Genomic DNA, 16877 nt, shown 5'->3' with positions numbered 1-16877 from the left:
AATACGTGCATTGAAAGACAGTCTGGAGTTGCAGAGGCACCAAACAGAGCAGGGAAATTAAAGTTCTTTCTACAGTCTTTGAGGCAATAACAATAGCCATCTCTCTGCACAATTGCCAGGGACTGAAAAATTCCCCTTCATGCCCAGCAAGTGGAAAGCTCTTCTCAATGGCAAATCAAGTTCTGCGGGAGGTAGGGTTTAATTTTTTTTAAGCAAAGTTAACATACGGTTAGCATAAGCCTACGCAGCAGGCTCTTCCAGTACTTCTGCTGCTTGTGGCTTTGTGCAGAACAGGAGGAAGCTAAGAAAACGAATCCACTTTTACAGGTGCAACTCAACCTTGCATTGTTCAGATTTATTCCTGTGGTCCTTGAGAAAATAAACCAAAACTGCTAGTTCAACTACTAAAAAGAAAGAAGAATTTAAAAAAACATCCTTCACCATTTATTTTTTGCCTTAAATTTACTTTTCACAAGAATGACATCCACTCATCCATCAAGACAGATGTCACCACTATCCAGCTTTAATAGCAAAGATAACAGGAGGAAAGCACAGACTCTGCCTTCAGAAAGACAAGAGACTCCTCACCCAGGGCAGACAAATGCAAATGTAAAAGTTACCGTAACCAGCATACATGTCCAAGGATTGTCAAGTCTTTGTTTCTAAGAAATATTTCTAGACACAAACTAAGAACCATTTTTCTGATTCATTCCCAAATTAACAAACTAGGCTAATTTTACAGAATTTGTTTTCCTCGGTAACAAGGGTTCCATGAGGCAACCACGTAGATGGTTCGTACTCATGGCAGTCCACAGACAAAAAAAGAAAAAACCAAAACAAAATAAAAGATCAAAATCCCAAACCAACAAGTTCAACATTTTCCCAGAAGCCATCTTTCTGCCTATCATGTTGCTGAACATTAGGAGAAGCTCCAGCATGGAGACTTCTGCTCCAGTTTATGCATCCCATCATCACAAGCAAACAGGAGACTGAAGGTTTTCCTTCCTCTTGACAACTATGTGATTTCTGAAATAAGTCATCCTGTGCACATCTTCAGCTGCTGCTTGTGGTGTGATGGCAAGAACAAAACAGTTCCTACCAGTCTCACTCATCTCTGACAGAAACTGGTTAGCCCTGTATATTTCAATGGAGATTTGAACAACATGTTGCCAGGTATCCCTCAAGCCAAAGGCACACGAAACACAGCATGGGTATTAAATTAGTTCAAACTATAAAGACAGTACAGAACCAAGAATCACATAACCTCATTGAAGAACTCAGTGTATTTCAGGAAGATGCATGGCTTCAGATGTAACAAAAATTAATCTCTGATTTTGCACCAGAGGACACTAGCAAAGTATCTCTGCAATCTTTTGCCCCTTTTAAAAGATCGGTGCTGGCATGAGGCAAGATTCATAGAGGCAAAGTCCAATCACCTCACAGATTCAAAGTAGTCTCTGGAGCAGTAGCAACAGCAGGTTTTGCAGCCCTTTCCTTCTCTACTCCATCACTCATTCCTACTCCTACACTGCATCAGTTACACTGCTAGAAGTTCATGAGACTGCAGAAAGGATAAGTGATTTTGCACACACCCCCCTCACTTCCCTCTTTTTTAAGCAGTAACTTCTGTAAGTTCACCTTGTATGAGAACGGGTGTTCAGGGTTAAGACAAAGGTTTACCTAGCCCAGAATCCCAATTCCAATAAGGGCAAAAGTGTAAGTGGCAATACAAGGAGATGACTTAACCAATGCTATCATGAAAAGCATAGCCAGCACATCACAGAAATCCTCTTTTCAGAAGGAGAAGCATAGCTGCTGCTTAGAAGTCTGTTAAAGAACAGCATGCAATTACTCCAGTTTGTCAGGTGTGTAACTGCACTGGACTCCTTGCAAATGAAAACCATGAGAGATGCATGTTACAGTAAAGATGCTGGAAAATCAAGGCCTATTAAAACAGAAAGGAGATAGAGTCAACAACATTCCATGGTGCGTAGGTTTTGGCACAGTGTGCTGCAGAGAACAGGTGAGACACAGAGGAGCAGGACAGAGCCACGCTCCTGTAGGAGAGGCCAGCACAGAACACAGAGCCCTTATGGAAGTTGTAAACTTTGTCTTAACACAAAATCCCTAAAAACCAGCAGTTGTGCTGAATATGCATTCTGACTGGCTGACCACATAAAAAGTCCAGTCCAAACCTATGTATCCCTCTGTAGTAAGGATTGTTTTCACTGGAAATGGAAGATACTGCACTAGACCAAGAATGCTCTGAAGTCTGGTGTAATGAGGGGTTGAGGTCCAGGAGGTTCTAGAGGCTAGAAACCCACTGCCCCTGCTCTTTGGGAGAACACTGACCCCAAACAAGCTATTTCAGCACTGGCCCCTCTCCCCAGTTGGCAACACAAACCTAAGGTGTAAGGTACCCCAGCAGAGACTGTTGTCATTTTGTTAAAGCCCAAAACCACAGATTATCCAATGAGAGAATGGTAGTCTAAAGGAGAATTTAGACTACCACTATGTCAAAGGAACTAGAGCAAGGAAATACCTATGAGAATGACTATAAAGATAGATTCAGCTGGTTTCATCCCTGAAAATCATTTTTTGCTAACTAGTGATGACCCTAATGTCCCCACTGCAGCATCAGTTTCTCTGTAACTTCCTGTTAATTTTATGAAAAACAAACATATTCGATAAAGATCTTTATCTACTCAAGACTTACTGCAACTTAAGGCACATTGACTAATAAGGCAGCATCAGAAGTAAAATGAGGCTTGCCTGACTCAAGTGCATTAAAGGAGGGTGATAAAAATTAAGCAGCACTAAAATGCATGTGTATGCAAAATGTATGACTGCAAAATATACTGTGCAAAAATTGTTAGCTATGAGAAGCAGAGTAAGAAAACACATAATTCCACAATTCACTTATTCCAAGACACTAGGAGACACATTACTGCAAACTGAAGGTTACTGTACCAGGGAAGTTCATTCTGCATCATGCTTCAATGTTTTGAAGCTATGATTACTGATCACCTGGCACTTTAATCCGTGATAAATCCACCTCTCCACTGCAAGAGCTGATCCCACTCATCCTCCCCACCCCCCAGATGCTCACTCATCTCGCATTTGCAGGGTAACACGACAAGATGGTTCAGGGATCAGTTTCCTGATCCAACCCAGCATGCATTTACACAAAGTGAGGGCAGTGGCACAAAGGAGGTGGTGTGATCACCCTTCTCCTGCAGCATTTTAAATCTACATGAGAGTAAAAACTGCTGTGCAACCATGAACTCTGGTTTTATACAGAAATTCACTCCTACTGCTGTGCATCCCTTGGACACTTATTCTGTTTACCTGTGGTGGAACCAAAATCTTTCCTGAATAATCTTATAAACCGGTCAGCATTAAACAATTGTACTCTCCCATACTGCTCATTTAGGTTAAGAGACATACAATTGTGATTTCTCAGAAATTATGGTAGGAGTAACTGCCTAAACCTGTACCTACTCTAAATGTAACACTAAGTTGCAGTTTGGCAAGGTCCAAAATTTGGACTTGCAGTTTCTTCAAAAACAGGGTGAAATGCTTTATTGCAGTTGCTCTAGCATAACCTCTCCTTTATTTTAAAAGGAATAAAGTCTACTTAATGTTTCCTATAGCATCTTCTACAAACACTCAACATCACTTTTAGGGTATATAAACTATAATCAATACATTTCAATATTTTTCACCAAAACAGTAATATTGCAAAGAAAGTAAATTCATGCCTTTTCAGAAATCTGACCATCTAGAAACTTGCTTAATGTCATGCAAGACAGTTTAAAAAACAGCATAATGTTTAACTTAATTGTGGACAAAGAATAACTCATGGCTCAAAAGCCAACAGTAATTTCATTAGATATTCCTGAGGACCATTTTCTGTTAATTTCCTTCAGAGAACCTATGTAAGCACATCCCTATGCCATCCTAGCCTTTGACAGAAAGTAGTCTGTTTTTAGAATAGCTTTTTCAGGGTGACTTCCACTTGACTTTTTAAGCTTAAAACAACAAAACCAAAACCAAACCCAAACAAAATAAAAAACCCCAAACAAACAACAAAAAACCAAAACAAACCCACCAGAACCTGGCTGCCTTCTCCCACCAGTGCCTCCCCAAACGCTGCCCCCTCAGTTTCACATTAGAACTTTAATAAGCAAAGGCTTCAGATGAATACACTTTTCTCTTTGATGGGAAGATCAGGTAGTTAGTTACCTGAAACTCTTTTTTCCTCTGAAGTGGGAAATATTTTGACCATTCCCCAAAAATGCTTTAAGATGTATTTGGAAGAGTTTAGTCTTTCCACAGCTATTAAAGCTCATTATCTCCTTTTCTAAAAGCATTCTTTGTGAAGCATCCTCATTTATGCTAAATCTGGATTTTCAAGAGACCTAGTTTTGAAGAAATATTCATTTTCCTTCACTGGTTCTAAGAAGAAAAACTCTTGGGATATTCCAAGGCTATGATGTCCTGGTAGTTAATTTCCATCTCTACCTCTCCTCAAAAGGAACTAGAAGGGAGAAGCCACCTGAGTTAAACAATGCCTCACCAAGGAATTTGAAAGCCCACAGACAAGGATTTTACAGGTCAGTTTGAAAACAAGAGTAAGCTTATGACCTTCTGTGAGGTCATCTGAAGCAAGAGATCAATTTCCTAAGAGCAGCAGACCCAAGCTGCTTTAGACCCCAGCCCTACACGCATGTGGACTGACAGCAGGGGTGAGGCAGCTCCTGCACTCCAGCCAAAGCACATTTCCACACTGGCTGCCACACTGACAGAAAGCAGGAATCAGTCCTCAGGAGAGCTCACTTGTCACACACAGCCACGAGGTGCTCCTGCAGGCACTGGTGTCCTTTCACTGCCTCTGAGAACAGACGGTTCCCAGCTCAGAGGCAAGGACATCCCTGACAGGGATTCCTCCACACACCCACATCCATGGCTCTCGTTCTTACCCACTCACAGCCAAGGTCCCACAGCCTCTGCTCACACCAATCTGTGACTTCTCATTATAGTCAAGGCTGATTAAACCTTGACTTCACAACCCAGCTTAAACACAGACCAAAGAGAGCTACACCAGCAAAACTACGGGACAGCAAACCAGTGTTCAGAGCATGATTTATTTATTTATTAAAAAAAAATTTGACACCTCCAACAGAATCTCAAAACTGCACAATAAATTCAGCACCCTTAACCCTTCAAGTCTCCTAGTACAAACCAACTCAGAAATCAGCTCTGTTTGCTGCTTACCAGCACAATCATGAAGACCCCCCCCTAGGCAGCACCATGGCAAGATGAGATCAGAGGATTGCTTATCTCTTTCCTCTAGCTGAATAGGAAATAACTATTCTTCTTCCCTACAACAAGGGAAAGCCCTCCAACTTTCAGACACTAGAAAGACAAGAAGGAACATCAAGAGGGATATAGGGTTGGGATGCTGAAATGCCCACAAACACAATAAGCAGAAGGTGTCGATTTCTTGGGAAAAAGTGCTTTTGCATAGACTTTTTTTAAAGTAGGTTTAGTAGTTTTAGTCCTGAGGGGAAAAAAGTTTCCAAAAATAACTGCTTACTTTCTGAAGTTTGTGAGGTGTCATCACAAGCGCATTTAGGTGCTAAAGTTCATCACCATGCCAGTAAGTATAGACCAAAGCAGCTGTGATCGACTTCTTGCCTTCCTCTCAAGCACCTCCCCTCATATACCAAGCTGTGTAAAGGCATTTCCTACCCTAGGGCCAGGAGCAGTCCTTGGGCTACAAGGAGCTGAAGAAATGTAAAGCCTTGACTGCTGTTCTTATTTGAAGCACAGAATTCACTTCAAAGTACAAGCAGCAGAAAGACACAAATTCAAGATTAGTCACAGGCAAACAGATGATTTAAGAACAAGAACCAATCTGTCAGAGGAAAGGAGCGCAGCCTCCATGGCAAAGTCAACTACAGTTCTGCAGCATCTTTAACTTACCAAGTCAAATTTTAATCTATTTTAAAACTGAGTAACTTGTTGAGCAGAGTAACCTCTGAACTCTATTCAATTTTGTACTTCTAGCATGCTCAAACTGTGACCTCAGCTACGGTTCTAGCAAAAAAAGAGTCAGGTGGACAGTGGCCAGGATGGAGACTATTTGGGTTCTGAAACCCAGAACAGCAGTGCACCAAGGGATTAGCAAACAGCTAATCCATCCCATACTTCAAATGCCTTCTAGTCATTAAAATAAATAAATCCATGTCCTCCTGAGACCTGAAAGGTGGTTTACCTGCTGGTCCAGGGCATCTGCCAATGCACTGCATGGAGACTTCCTCAGCTTACGCTCAAGCCTGCACATTTAAAGTTCTTTCACAATCCTGTAAGGGAGGAATGCAATGAAATCTTCAGATCTAACACCAGCTAGCAGGAGTTTGGCCTTCATAGCAAGATTCTTGGAAGGGAAAATACAGAAGCTCTACATTCACAGAGTGCAGTTCTGTAAACAGACCTACTTAACACCACTCTAACCTTTTTTCAGAAGTCAGCTTTCAAACTGAAGTTTTCCAGACTTAGTATCCACCATGATATCCATTTTTGGATAAAATATACTTTTAAATAGCAAAGTATGAGAAGAGGAAGGAAAAATCAGTCCTAATCTAATGGATCACTAAGTATCAGCTCATACTCCTTAACACCTACAGCCACTTTGGAAAGGAAAAGTAGCCCTCATTTACAAATCATTTAGAGCAGTAATTTTCAAGTTGTGGAATCCTAAAAAGCATAAAATGCCACACAATTTAAACTATTGGCAGTAGCCTTGTTTTTCCACAGTTGCTTCTTGCCAACTTCAGATTGAAAAACACTGTTTTAAGAGAGCTCTGGCAAAACACAGTTCTCTCAATGGTTTAGGCTTGTTCAAGAAATAAATGCAGCATCCCTGCTGAATTCAAAAGATCATATGCAAAATGGATCTCTGCATGGCCTATGCCAACTGAGCATTAAAGCCATTCATTCCCAAATGACTACATCACTCAAGGAAAACGGCAGAGGCAAGACCAAGGCACTAGATTTTGTGAGGAGTTTACAAAAATACTCCTGTAAGATACAAAAACTAGGTTCTCACAGCATCTTACCATACAGTTACAGATGATTACGTTTTCCTTATTTTGTATGAATGCACGGGACTGACAAGGATGACAGAAAAGTATAAAAAACCCAAGAGAAATGTGTGGGCAGTAGTTAGGCATTTAACCAGAAATACCAAATTTAGTGTTATACTTGATACAATTTTGCCATGAAGTATAAGTTAGAATAAACTAAACATTCATGGGAAACATTTCAGGGAAAAAACTACTTTTCCCCCTCCAAGAGACTTTGACACTTCGTTTTGACAAAGACTCAGTGCACTTGTCTTACACAACACATTCTGCAATATGCTCCCTCACATGTCTTCATCCTTTCCCTAATCTCGTAATATTTTGAAAGATAGTAAGGTACAGCATGCAGATAAAGAATAACCACTAAGGTAACTGAAACTTTCAATTTCTATTGTTGAATAAGAGCACAACTTTTCCAAAGGACATTTAAAACCAGCAAGGAACACTCCTCTTACTTACCAAAGAGGACAATTAGATCAAGAAATGATCACTGGCAAGAAAGTGCAGTAGTTTTTTTTTAAGAAAAGTTTTTTCACTGCTCATTTGGAAGTGAGCACTGTCAGATGGTTTTTTTCCTCGTAAGATAAAAGTAAGACCCTTGAGAGAAACCCCAGAAGAGAGATTCTGGTATCATATAAACTTAAGTTTCACTAATGACTTTAAAATAGAAGAGAAAGCTAGGGATAAGTAACAATGCTCCTCCTATTCTGAAGGATGTAAATGGAATCACTGCTTTAAGAAGATTGCTTTTAAGTTTGTTTAGATCAGAAAAAGAAATTACCTCCATGCTTTCCTATTCTCTTGCTTTTGCAGAATGAAATGGAAGTTAAGCATCCACTTGTGCGAAAATTTTCTTTATGCATGTTCTCAGAAACACATCTTAAAGCCATGATAAAGCATCACCTACACAGCAGTTCTCATCATTTCTGTCACAATGACAGACCTTAACCCAGGAGATGACCAAACTTCAGACAAGGGTCTATTCTAACACTAGCTTATCTGCAACTTGTTCACACTGAGGACCAAATAACTCCCAAAGAAGACAAGAAGCAAGTCAGGTTGCTGTTTAAACCAAAGTCAATCCATTTTATCAATTCAAATATATAAAAATATTCCTCCAGAAACCTAAGACTACAGGACACAAGGCACAGGCTGAGAGGACTCATCTGATCACACGACTCTCCATCTGAAGTGCACAGGCACAGAACTCCATTACTCTGACTAACCTGCGACAACGTTTCAAATCTGACCTGCGAGTTAGCCAGCACACGGAGCACAAGCACACCACCAAAGTGCTTTGTGTACATCAATCTCTGTGGAAAGTTTAACAGCTGCAGGAATATCCCGTCCTTGCAAGGCTGCAGGCTGAACTCAGGAGTTTATTACACAGGTAACACAGCAAGCTGCCACCTGTCACACAAACACAGCACACTGCTACAGACTCACTGCAGACACTACAACAAGCACAGGAGCCTCAGTGCTGAGAACCAGCCTCCAAGTATTATAAGAGCAGGGAACTTCAGGCTGTGGGCTGAAGCTTTCACATCCTTTTGTTAGGGCAATCAACAAAAAAAGAAATAAAGAAATGAAGAACTGTGACTCTTGAGTACCTGTTCCTCTTCCTACTCTGGCAGTTAATACATTTTCAAAACGACCACCACCCCTGCAGCAGCAGAGGGCAAAGGACATCAGATGGACTCACCTCTCCAGTTACACACTGAAACATCTGTACTATAGGTGCATGCAAAAAGCAATCAAAGACAACCAGGAAAGTTTTCATTAGTAAACTCAGCTCAAGAGTTAAGATTGTCTGGTGGCCTCTGATGTCTTTCCACGCTGCTGGATTCAGCTTCTGAAAGCTTCCTTTGTTAATGAATACTAGGCTCTTGTCCAGTCCTCTTTTCTCCCCCTCTCCTCCCTCCCATAAAATATCATGGTCCTCAGGGCATAAGGAACATCCTTTGTCTTCTTGCAAGTCTTCCCTGTGCAGTCACTTTGCCACCCCTCCTAGAAAATGCAAGAGGAGTGCCATCCTTTCTCTTCTCTGTAAGAACAGTGGAAAAAACCAGATGGAGACATCATCTAGTAGCAATTTTACCACAGAGGAACTGGCATCCTGCAGAAATGTCACAAAACCATAACCTCCACTTCATCTTTCATGTGTCAGCAGCATTGATGTGTAACTCAAATGTCCTACGTAGCTCTGAGAGTTCAATTTTTTGTCAACTCACCATAAAGAGCATGTGATACTACACACAACACACAAGGTGAACTAAATCTGAGGAAAACGGTAAATGACTTAAAGATATCCAGAGAAATAACAGTAAGGCATTCTTCAAGAGAAAAAGAAAGAAGCTGAAGCTCTCATTTCCCAAAATGGCCATGCAGATTTATCAGAGAGAAATGAGAAACCCCAGAGGCCTGCAGAGATACAAGGAGAGGAGGTATAAAGCTGCAACTTTATTAAAGAGAAACTGGTTAGGAAAGCAAAGCCCACAGTTCATTATCAGGGAGAGAGCATGAAGAGGGAGATTGCTTCCATCTTCCCACTTCTGCAATGAACATGAAGCACACAAAAACTAACACCTACTCAGTTAAAGATGTATTTCTGCATGTGTGACAATACCAGTTGAATAGTCTCAACTCCTCACCAACTCCTCACTCTCTGCACCTCTTCTTCCTCTGCAGATGTTGTAGCCAAAAAAAAAAAAAAAAAAAAATTGTTTAGATTGTTTTCCAGTCTAGTCAGGGAACTGATTCACCCAGCTGCTACACATAGTTGTGCTTGAACAGAGGGGACTATTTAAGCCAGTTCAGACAGCACTACTGTCAAACATAACCACAGTCTGTAGCATGGTTATAAGAAACAAGACACAAACTAGAAGACTCTGTGTCTTTGGAACAGACTATTCTACCCACTTCCCTTCCCCCCCAGATGTGACCCCATGATCGTTTCAGATGAGCTCTCCTGATCATCTCATTCCCACCTAGGATGATTCAGGGTACTGCACATCACCAGAAGATGAGCTGCTTTTGCAGACTTCTGTCAGTTCAGTAAAAATAAGCACTAATGCCCCTCTTAGCCAGAGGCAGACCCTAAATTGGCTCAGCCCATCCCATCCAACCCTGCTCTCAGAAAATCCCAAAAGCTTTGTATTTCTCAGAGATTTATAAATATCCATCCCAGCAAACTTTGAGAACCAAAGCCTCATCCCCTTAAGAGTGAAAACACGTATACATAGAAGGGTGAGGAAGAGGATTGGAAAGTCTCCTGTAAAATACTGCGGCAGTGTTTGCTCTGCCTCAACCTGTAAGACAGGGCTAATTTTCTTTAACCCTATTAAATGCTTGTTTTTCCTCAAACCTTGCCTAAACTGATTTCTAAGAAGTATTCTCGTGATTTTACAATAGCAGTGAAAGAACATAAGTTCTCAGACAAAAACAAAGCAAACAAAAACAAGCAAACCCCCAAAACCCTGTAAGGACACATGCCAGTACTTGCCTGGATGTACACTAGCCTAAGATGGCAGATTGTTGAGTCACTAAAGTACCATGCAATGAGGATTTAGACAACTGAGCAAAGAAATTGGGATTCTTTTATCACCCATTATTCATTAAAGTGCAGTTACTGGACTTCTATACATAACAGCATCTGGACTATCATCAACATGTGGCACAAACTGTCAAGAAATGGCTTAAAATTTTGGAACAGTCCTTCAGGTACTCTTTTAAAATGGTACTGTACTACAAAGCTGTAAATCTGTAACATATACATCCCAACATAAATGCTAAATAGATTTTATCTAGGTGGATTTTTACTATTTTCTACATGCATGGAATGGATTACTGTAATTAATTCTGTAAGTTCTATTAGAGTGGATGAATTCTGAATGTCATTATTTCTTAGTTAAAAAGTCCAAATGCCTATACTTGCTGCAGGACAAACATATCCCAAGAAGGAAACATCCCACCTTGCAATGATTGTTATTACCTCACACAAATTAAAATACATTTTTGTTGAAATGTGAAAAAAACCCAAATTATTAGGCCTAGTGTGAAATTTCATGTCGCAGGCATCAGAAGAATATCTCAAGATGGTATCACTCAAAGTGATTATCAATAACTTGTTGAGTTTGCTTTTGATTGGTTGACATCATCCCTGAAAGAACAGAAGTTATTCTTCATGTGCAAGCAGGGAAACAAGGGCAAATCCAGAGTGATTTGTAGTGAATTCAAAGAATTTGAATTTGAAACCGATCAGGATTCATCCCCTGCAGTTCAGCTTCTCCTGCTCTTCAGATACATACCATCCTTCCATGCACATTTAAAGTAAAACTAAAAATCACACTGTAAATTTTACTCCTTCCAATGAAAGATTTTCATTTTTAAATGATAGTTGCCTCAATCTTTTCCTGGCATAACTTTGTAATAAAAGGGTAATTCTCCTTCCCTCTACTCATACTGCCAACAAGCAGAAATGTTGGAGCATAGAACAGATCTTGAACAAGCCTTCAGCTACTAAATTGTAAAATTGCTGTACAATGGATTTATATTAATAAAAGAAGCCACAATCTGCAGCTACATTGCAAGCAGGTTGAGATAAGGCAAACAGCACCACTCATATTTGCTGGGGACAAGGCTGGGGGTGTATCTAAAACAAACACCAGTATAGAACAGCCCTACATTTAAACTTTAACTTGCTTTTTATTATTATTTTTCATCAACACCACAGCTATAATAAGCTTTCTCATTTTGGAACAAAGAAATACAATCTGACCTTTGAACTAGAGCCACGTTAAACACTCGAAGACTCGAGCCCACTTCCAAAACAAGGTAACACAGCTAACTGTGGAAGCAGCAGCTAATTCATATCACACACAGGCTGGAGCTATACAACAGCCATAATCAAGATAAGGAAAGTAATAAAGATTTCAGAATTATTCAACTGCTATACACCTTCTCTTGATTATTATTGTATTCTAACACTTCCTGATGTATCATATTTCTTCCTCAGAATCCACACTTTAATCCTAAGTATCCAAGGTCACAGAAGACCACCAGCATACAATGAACTAAACAGAAAGAGATCAGGTAGTTAAGTTGCAGCATTTAATCAGCAGCAATAACTTTAACAGCTAAGCAGCGTCTCAATGAAACACTCGCAGAGCTCAAGATGACTGGAAATCTGATGAGAATGTTACAGGTTTTCCCTTGAAATCCTCATTTTGCTCCCAAAACTAGGATCACTTCTGAAGGGTAGTGAACCATTCTCTCCCTGCCCCCACACCCCCACCACAGAGCATAATTCAGTCAGAGACTCTCCAAGAGTACAGGTAATATTTAACAAAGGGCCAGGCATCACCAGCTAGAAGAAATGCCTGCGATCACCTCGCACTACTGCAGTGATCACAGCCCTGCCATGCTGCTAACTGCCTGTAGCAAAGGTGGCAGGAGGCTTCCAGAGATCTCTGGGTTATTCCATTCCTCAAACTCCCCATTCCTTAGCAGATCCAATCTCATCAACCCTTTCAAATTCAGTAAGTGCCTGAACACAAGATGACTAGAGGCTGGGAGAAGGAAAAATAAATTAAAATCACCACATGCCTTTATGTCTAGGTATCTGCTTTTGACCACTGAAAAAGACACTAATACTCAAGACTGGTACAGAGAACACGAATGGCAGCTGTGATCTGGCAGACTGTGTCCCCACAAAGTGCCACCAGGGCACCCTGATCCATGCAGCAGTCCCAGCTACCCCTGCCCTGTGGTCACAGTCCCATTACAACTCACTGCTACAACACCCCTTCTCCACACTCCCTTCACCTCCAGGCCATGGCATGCTGCTCCCTCAGTTTCAGCACTGATCAACAGAACTGCTCACAGACCTGTGTGAGCTGCACCAGCCTCACCATCTTCCTCCTCACAGAAAGGGGATGGAATGCATGACAGTGAAGGAAGGTTTCAGCCAGATCAGTTCCCTGAGCTACCTCCCACAAAAGGCCACACTGGGACAACCAAAGATGCAACTCTATGGCAGTTCAAGTTTATCTGTATCTCTGCTGCCTTGTTGTCACTCTTATTTTCCACCAGCTTTGCATTCTCACACTCTTCCTCGTGCTAGTGCTGGTATTTGCTTGACCTTCTAGACCAGAATAAAATTATTCTACTCCCTCCAAAAGATGTTTTCTGCTAGGACAGCTCCCCTGAATTGGCTCCTTGTGGGCAGGTGGTCTGTCAGTCCCTCTGTGGTTTTGCTCCCTTAAGAGCACAAGCTTAGTTTGACAAATTGTCATGAACTCACAGTCCAAAGGAGCAGACAACTGCAGAAGCAAGAAACCAGAGGGGAAAGTGAATTACTTAAGCCATATTTATTGCCAAATGCACTAGTTCAAACCACAGGTATATTTTTCTGAATGCCACATGGTGTGGTATTAGAATGACTTTTCAGGGAATGATGTTAACGCAGAAAATCCCACACACCTCATTTATTTTCAGAACTAAATATGAATGAGTATGTCTGATTACTACAAGAAAGATTTTCACATCCTGGTGCATAAATACTGGAAAGTAGAGTGTTTATTACAGGAAAAAATTCTCAAAGACTTCTACAAACAGCCAAGGTGAAACAGAAGACTACATCATTTAACGGTCTACTTCCAAATCTCATGGAATATTGTCAAAATTCATTTAAAAAGATGACAGAGGTATATATTTAGAGCAAGGGGTTATGATCACAACATAATTTCAGCTGGAGATTGTGGGCAAGTGCAATAAATCCTCTATAATTTTATAAAAACATGAAAACAAAAAAGGTAACAACACATTTACATGACCCAACAATTTATGCAAGATTCGTAGTAGGAACAAGGCAGGTCCTGAAACCTCATAAAAGTGATCAATTTGAAGCTGAAACTATTTACGACACACTGCCATCAAGATAAAAGTCACAGAGCACTGTTACACTTTGGACTTTATTTTTTTAAAATGGTTTTGTACTTTACCTCCAAAAAATCCCATTCAATTCTGTGCTTAAAAGCTTTCTCAGTACCCTTTGTTACACACACAGAGGGACTTTCAGAGAGAGAAATCTTTTGGAAGAAGAAAACGTATCAAATTTAGGTATGAGGAAGAGATATGCAAGAGACGAGGGGAGGAAGCAACTCCACCAGAAGCTGGCAATTTAAATGGCTTTAGGGAAATGGAACAGGGTGTGTATTAATGGGGGTGGAGGTGGGGTGTTTGCTTTAAGTTTTAGCACTTAGGGTTGCTAAGAACTTCAATCATGTAGTGTTTTCCTTGAGTCTGTAGACAGAAACTTCTCTTTCTACCCAGGATTTTCCCAAAGAGCAGCACAATGAATGGAGACAATTCCTGCATTTCATCCCAACACAGTATCTTCAACAGCAGCTTTGAAACTTCCTTTTTGGTTTTTTCCTTCCCTCCAAATTTACTCCTCACAGCCATGTTAAACTCTGAGCAGTAGGACAGCTCCACTGGAGCCAGTGCTAGAGCAGCAGGGACTGAGAGGAAGATGAGATGCCATGCTGCAAATAGAGAGTTTAGAAAGGACCAGAACAGCTGAACCCCAGCAGCCTGAGGTAAGAGGAATTGAGAAAAAGAGACAGAAGTAAAATAAATCTGGTTCAAGCAGACATGGAATAAAATGTAGCAGAGATAGAATCAAAATAAAATCCCACAAACTGAGTTTAGAAATATCAATTATTCGTTGGAAAGAAAACCCAACACTTTTATGTAGTAGGAGTTTCTCAGTAACATATTGCCCTTCAGTTGCTTCATATATAAAACAAATTAATTGCTTGAATTAATCTGAAATTAACAAGCATCTAGAGCACACTTTTCTATTACAAAAATTTAAACATCTAGATGAAGCCAAAAATATACACAGGAGTTACACATCCTGGTGTAACCAAAAATGGTATTTCAAATCCCTAATAATGAACTGGGATGCTGAGCTAACTGACAATAAGAGGTTTAACTCTGCACACAAGGAACTAAAGTGAATCTGTGACTGTTATTACAGATTACCTATGCTGAGCAGTCACTGGCAGATTATGGCCATATTTGCATATTTAAAAATAAAACGAGGATTTGTGCTCAATTAGAAACAGAAGGCCAAACAAGATGAAACACACCAATGCTCTAGACAGGGATTTTTACGATTGCTCTGCAAGTTCACAGTCTACTGTTCTCAAACCTTTTTTCTTCGGAGACACTGAGTTACTGGCCTAGAGCTGACATTTATGTGAATGTTGGGTCTCACTGAAAAGGTTTCAATTTCTAAGCAGGGAAAGATAAGAGGACAAAATCTGTATTTTGAATGGAAAAAGTTACTCGAGATGAAAGGGACTTCCTTTTCAAAACCCCAAACATTCGATTGCAGGGAGCCTACTCAACAAGAAACGCGCAAAGAGGAGGAGGAGGGGAAAAAAAAAGGAGGTGGAGGGAGAACAGAAAAGCAATCACACATCCTTTTAACCCCGCGGCCCCGCTCCGGATTCACGGCGTCAATCCGGCACCGCCATCCACAACTTTCCGCCTCCCCCGCCGCTCCTCCCGCCGGTTCCGCGGCCTCGCTCCCTCCCGCCTCGCCGGGCCGGGGGCAGGCGGGCCGGCCCCCGCTCGCCCCCGGGCAGTGACAGGCGGGCCGCTCGCCGCCGCCGGGCGCGGCCCCGCCGTAAACAAGTTTGAAGGGGCCGCGGCCGGGCCGGGCCGTGCCGAGCGGGGAGGAGCGGGCGCGGCGCTGACAGGGGCCGCACAAAAGGGCAGGGCAGGACCCCCTCCCGGCTCCCCCCCTTCGGCGCAGGGCGGGGCCCGGCCCGGCGCGGCGCCTCACGGCGGCAGACGGGGAGGGGGAGCGGGGCGGGCCCGCAGGCCGCGGCGCCGCTCGCCTCACGGCCCCCGCTCCGGCGGAGCCTCCCGCCGCCGCGGGGCCCGGCCCGGCCTCCCCGCCGCGCCGCCGTCCCTCACCTACACAGTGAATGAGCTTGTGTCGCCACGAATCGAGCTGGTGGCGGACGCCGCGCCTCTGGATGGAGCACTGCTGCCGCCCGCACGGGCTCGCCATCTTCTGGGCGGGGGCGGGGCGGGGGCGGTGGCGGCCGGCGGGGCGGGGGGGAGGGAGGGAGGGAGGGAGGACCGCGCGCGCCGCGCTCTGGCACGCCCACTCGCGCTCGGCGCTCTCCCCGCCCCGCGCATGCGCCGCCCGTCCCCCAGCGGCTTGCACGTGCGGCCGCGCGGCACCCGTGCGCTAGGGGGCGCTGTGCAACCCCGGAGCCTCTCGTGAGGGCGCGGGAACGCCCTGAGGGGTCAGCGTGCTCTGAGAGGTCATCGTGTCCTGAGGGGACGTGCCACCCGTGAGGGGTCACTGTGTCCTGAGGGGACACTGTGCCCTGAGGGGACGTGCCACCCGTGACGGGTCACCGTGTCCTGAGGGGACATGCGACCCGTGAGGGGTCACCGTATCTTGAGGGGACACTGTGTCCTGAGGGAACGTGCCACCCGTGAGGGGTCACCATATCTTGAGGGGACACTGTGTCCTGAGGGGACGTGCCACCCATGAGAGGACACTGTGTCCTGAGGGGACAGCCCACTCCTGAGGGTTCACTGTGCCCAGAGCTGCAATCCTTCCTTGAGGGGCCATTTCAGTCCTGACGGGATCACATGGTTTTCCATCAGGAAGAGATGAAATCTCATCTGCTCCACTGTGTA

At 43.0% G+C, this 16877-nt stretch overlaps 1 protein-coding gene across 3 annotated transcripts in view; it reads right to left on the bottom strand.

The window, feature by feature from the left end:
- The window catches only part of LCOR (ligand dependent nuclear receptor corepressor), an 84194-nt gene extending 67970 nt beyond the window's left edge, over positions 1-16224 (bottom strand). For 2 of the 3 annotated variants that reach the window (XM_054276591.1, XM_054276594.1), the window contains exon 1: positions 16137-16224. The gene's annotated coding sequence lies outside the window, so the exon portion shown is untranslated. The remainder of the gene's footprint in view (positions 1-16136) is intronic. The other variant, XM_054276592.1, reaches the window with a different exon arrangement.
- Between the last annotated feature and the right edge of the window lie 653 nt (positions 16225-16877).

This window comes from Melozone crissalis, unplaced genomic scaffold (genome assembly GCF_028551555.1).
Source record: "Melozone crissalis strain CALT ecotype California unplaced genomic scaffold, PUWL_Pcris_2 ptg000019l_1, whole genome shotgun sequence".
NCBI lineage: Eukaryota > Metazoa > Chordata > Aves > Passeriformes > Passerellidae > Melozone > Melozone crissalis.
Note: the sequence above shows the minus strand (reverse complement) of the source record. Positions and strands in the feature narration are given on the sequence as shown.